The following is a 5,260-nucleotide window of genomic DNA, read 5'->3' as shown; positions in this document are numbered from 1 at the left end:
CAATTACCAAGACACACTGTTCCCTTTAATGACTTATCACCCAATAGAAAAAGTAATAATAATAACCAGCCAAAGACAATACAATGTTACATTGTCAGGTGTTAAGATAGCACATATGTGGGATATCCCATAAGTGGATCCACATCATGCTAGGTTTTAATTTACATATCTGGTGGAGAGGAAATCAGGACAAGTAGACTAGGCAGTCAGAACAGAGATAAAAATGCCTGCCCTAACCGGTTTGGCTCAGTGGATAGAGTGTCAGCCTGTGGACTCAAGGGTCCCAGGTTCGATTCCGGTCAAGGGCATGTACCTTGGTTGCGGGCACATCCCCAGTGGGGAGTGTGCAGGAGGCAGTTGATCAATGTTTCTAACTATCCCTCTCCCTTCCTCTCTGTAAAAAATCAATAAAATATATATATATTTTTTAAATGCCTTAGGTTTGTAGACATAGTTTCCTTTGATTTAATTAAAAGGAATCAGAAAGAAAAATTGACTTAAATAGGTAGTATCAGAGAGTAGGAGAAGTGAATTATCAAAGACCTGGTCTGTAAGCCTATAGCAACGTGAGGGGCAGAAATGGTGACAACAAAGACAAGCAACAGCATTCTGCCAGAAGTTTTATTTAAATGCATAATATGATGGGAGATTTCCTGTATTGTGCGACCCCTTGACATGAAAAGAGAAGAAAGAGATGCTGAGTCTAGGATGCACACAAAAAAACAAAAGGATATCAGCTGGAAAACGAAGATTCTAGGAAACATGGATAGGATCTCATATTGGTTATCAGTTGCTCTTTAATAAAAGACCACAAATTTGACAACCTAAAACAATACCCATTACTATCTTATAGTTCTATAGGTTAGAAATCCAAGTGGGTTTTACTTGGGCTCTCTATTTAGAGTCTCATAAGAATGAAATCAAGGTATTGTCCTGCTGGGAAGTTATCTGGTGGCTCTAGGGGAGAATTCACTTTCTTATTCAGGCTTCTGGCCAAATTCAAATACATTTCCTTGTACTTGTGGGACTGAGGTTCCCAGGGGCTTCTCTCTGCTCCTAAAGGCTGCCCTCATTCTTTGGCACAAGTATTCGCCCCCATCTTCAAAGTCAACAATGGTGTGCTGAATGCCCTGTGCTTTAAATTTCTCCAGCTATCTTTTCCCTTTGGCCCCACCTGCCACAAGCCAAAGAAAACTCTTTGTTTTTAAGGTTTTATGTGATTATAGTGGGACAACCAGATAATCCAGGACAATCTCCTTAAGATCAACTGTGTCATATAATATAATCACATTCCCAAATTCTTAGAATTAGGAAAGGGCATTTTTGGAAAGCTATTCCAGAGTTCTATTTACCACAGGACGCTAACCAAATTCATTCAATTTATACGTACTAAGTATGTGGTATAAATTTTTCTATAATGAGGCCTTGATTTTTCTTAAGGATAATGTAGCGTGAGAAATCAGGGCTATATGGATAGTCAGGAGTGTCAGAACTAGAAAAGTATTCCAAAGGTTATCTTTGAAGCAAGTAAGAACCAATTATCCCCATTTTGTACTTAAGGTGCCTATGAGGGTTGAGTGAGACTTGCTCAATACCACACGAGTCCGGGTGACAGAAAGACAGCAGAACATTTTCTGCTGCTCTTCACAGCATCAGTACATTAAAACGAGGCCCGGTTCTCTCAGACTTTTCTAAGAGCTGCTGGAAACCTTTACAGGCATGTCAAATCGCTTAGCTGCTGGACTACTCTACTTGAGCACAAACCAGCATCTATTGCAGCAAGCACAAAGAGTCAGACTCTCCTTGTCTGAGAGTCTTCCCTACTGATCGTCATTAAGGGTCCAGTTAGAAATCAAATATGTGTTTAGACTTAAATAAAACATAATGCTTAAGACATAGGCTCTGTTGGCAGACAGCTTGTGATTCAGTGAACCGTGCTTTGGACACGTTTCTAAACCTCTCCTCTGGAAATGGATGCGATATTAATTCCTATCTCATAAGACTACTCTGAGGAGTAACTGACATAACACATGAAAATTCTTCAATCACTGTAGTGACAAGACAATTGGTTTTTTTTTTACAAGACCCCTCCATGGGTTCCTCCTGAGTAGTGCCCTCTCCTTAGGGCCATTTCTGATGCCACCTGATTGAGGGAATGGCCCCACTCTCCTTTCTCTGTTTCCTTGGCATCTGGCCAATCAAATAAAAATAGGAATCTGCAAATTAAATCTCATACATGGTGCTACACCATCTCCCCTTTCCTCTAAGAGGAATTTAATAGTGATAAGTAAGCAAAGACTCTGGGGCCAAACTAGAGTGACCAGGATTGAGGGATTTCTAGGGACATGGGACTTTCAATAACATTGAGATAGTCCCAGAAAAAAATGGAACCATTGCTCACCCTAGAACAAATGGCCTGTGTGGCCTTGGGCAAGTCACTAAACTTTCTGTGCCTCAGTTTTCACATCTAAATGTAGAGATTGCAACAACCCTCCTTCACAAAGGTGGTTTTTTTTAAAAAAAAAAAAAAAACAGTAAATGAATTAATCTATAGAGTACTTTGGATCATACATGGAATATAGTAAGCACTCAATAAATGTTGGTTATTATTACAATTATTAATCACTGTAAGGAAACACGGAGTAATAAAACTAACACAGAAGGACATGGCAAAAAGCCCAGAATCTTCTGAAGTCCCTAACAGCCTAGGAGTGGAGCACCTGGAAAGGACTGTTTTCCTGCATCATCACATTGTTATCCTTCTCTGAAGATCATGAAAACAAAGAAAAATAAGAATACTGTATTATCTGAAGAAAAAACGATAAGATAAATGCAAGTTAAAACTACCCTGAGTAGCATTTCATTAACTATAAGACTAATAAAAACAAAGCAAAACAAACAAACAGACCCCAGAAGTCTGACAACACTCAGTTACTAAAGCTGCAAGGAACAGACACTCTCTGTACTAGAGGGGATGCAAATAGTCAGCCTCCCTGGAAACACACCTTGCAATCTCTACCAGAATTACAGGTGTATTTGAACCACAGTGCTGGCTCCGGTGGCCTACCCTACAATTACTCTAACACATATAGTACAGGGTACATGTACAATACTATCCCCTGGATAGTTGGTTATAGCAAAACACTGGAACCAATCCAAATGTCCAAAAATAGAGGACTGGTCAAAGGAACCATGGTGCATCCATGCAGTGAATACGATGTAGAAGTAAAAAAAAAAAAAAAAAGAATAAAGAAGCTATCTATTAATATGGAAAGACCTTATATACTGTTCAGTGGCAAAATCCAAGGCACAATATAGTATATATAATATTCCATCTTTTATAGGAAAAAAGGGGAACTGAGAATATACATGTGTACACACATAAAAATATATATACATATATATATTTGTATATTCATAAAGAAATATGGGAAGAATAAGCAAGAGAATAATTAAAATGATTACTTAGTAACAGAAAGAAGTAGGATAGATGGAAACAGGGGTGGGAACAAAATGTCTCAACTTGGATTTTTTATTTCATTTTTATTTTGACCTTTCTAACTGTATTACCTATCAGAAAGATAAACTAAATAAAATAAAATTTTAAAAAATCAAGAGCTTTTTATATCATTCACTGAAATCCCATTTGAGAAGAAGGAAGATGTGCTGAAAACAATAATGGTGTGCTCCATCGACCAGGCAAATAAACTAAAAGATTTCTGACCTGTGACTGAGAACCACTCTCTTCCAGCTAAGCCGAAGGGAAGCAAGGGTGTTGTTCTAGGGATACTGATTTATATCCCCTCTCACGGGTACATATAGTCCCCTCTCAACCCAACAGTGTGGCCAGCATCTGCGAGGAGAAAGGATGCAGTGTGTTTTCCTTTTCCAGCCGTAATGAGGTTTCATCATCCCATCATTTTACACGCACACGTTAGGAGATCTGTTCTTCTTTCTATGTTAATTGAAATCGGCTGCTTTGGGCTCTGACACAGGCATTTAGCACTAACAGTCAATTGCTCTTTCCTCAGCCATCTGGCAAAAGAGTTGAAACCAGCAATTTTCTGAGTCAGAATTAGACATCTGAAAAAGAATGTGCACATAGGCAAACCCCTTAGAAGTGCAGAAGGAAAAAAGGGGGCAGGTAGCAGGATGACATAAACCCTGGTCTACAGTGATGTGATTTCAAAAAGGGGAACCCAAAATGGCACTTCGGTGACCTGACACCAACACCATGCTTCCCCAGGTGCAGCAAGAAGCATTCAGGATTAGACAGTCTCTCTTTACTTACCTCCTGAATGACAGGAGCTACCCTAGCTTAGGCCCCTCCCTCTGCCTTCTAGATGGGTGCACTCCCATAGACTTTCTCATCTTTAGTTCATGAGCAGCCCCTTGCATTGCAGCAGGATGCATAAAGTACCTGGCTTCTGTGACCGTATCTTCTGATCCTTTGAACTCTCTGTTCTTGTCCCATCGCCTTTGCATGGTCCAGTTGCTCCATCTCCCCTTTAAGTGTTGGTCTTCTCTGGACTTCTGTCCTCCCCTCATCTTACTTCATACATTACTCTCCCGTTGGCAGGTTCGAAGCATTCACAGGCCGTGGGCCCCTGTGAAAATAGTGCAGGCTTAATTCTGAAGGGAGAATGCATATTAGCCCCTCTCTGACCTGGTTACTTGTTTATACCGGCCCATTCCAGGTTTCATTGGGAAGCATCACACTCTATTCACACAAATGCAGTGATAAATATATTTCTGTTTGTCATTCCCAGCCTCCCAACTAAAGTACTTCCTGGTAAAGGGTTCGAGGTCCTCAAAACTTTGGCAGGACACCCCTACCACCAATGTCAATACAGTGGGGCCTTGACTTATGGGTTTAATTCGTTCCGAGACTGAGCTCGTTAAGGAGCTCGTTAACTCAAATTACTCTGTCAACTCAATGCAAAAAAATCTGCCGAGAGACAGCTGGTATCTCAAAAAACTCGTTAGTCGGGACACTCGTAAATCAAGGCCCCACTGTAGTTAGAAAAGCTACACAAGTGAACCTCAAGTTTTAATAAGGCACAAGTCATGTCACCTCCAGACTGATGGCTATGTTTTCTCTGAAACTGTCCACCCACATGTGACTCCACTTTGGCCCCACATATCCTCTACCTAGAAAATTCACAGAAAAGATTCAGGCACTCAGCAGGTTAATTGGGGAGTGGCAGTTGTGCTTGGTACACCTGTCCATGCATCTCTCCCAAAGAGGAACTAGGCACCG

General features: G+C 40.5%; 1 pseudogene; it reads right to left on the bottom strand.

Moving 5' to 3' along the window:
- Nucleotides 1–3,908: 3,908 nt before the first annotated feature.
- The window catches only part of LOC102758077, a 3,272-nt pseudogene continuing 1,920 nt past the window's right edge, over nt 3,909–5,260 (bottom strand).

The sequence above is a fragment of the Myotis davidii genome, unplaced genomic scaffold (genome assembly GCF_000327345.1).
Source record: "Myotis davidii unplaced genomic scaffold, ASM32734v1 scaffold54, whole genome shotgun sequence".
NCBI lineage: Eukaryota > Metazoa > Chordata > Mammalia > Chiroptera > Vespertilionidae > Myotis > Myotis davidii.
The sequence above is the reverse complement of the archived record's forward strand: the minus strand, read 5'-3'. Positions and strand labels throughout refer to the sequence as shown.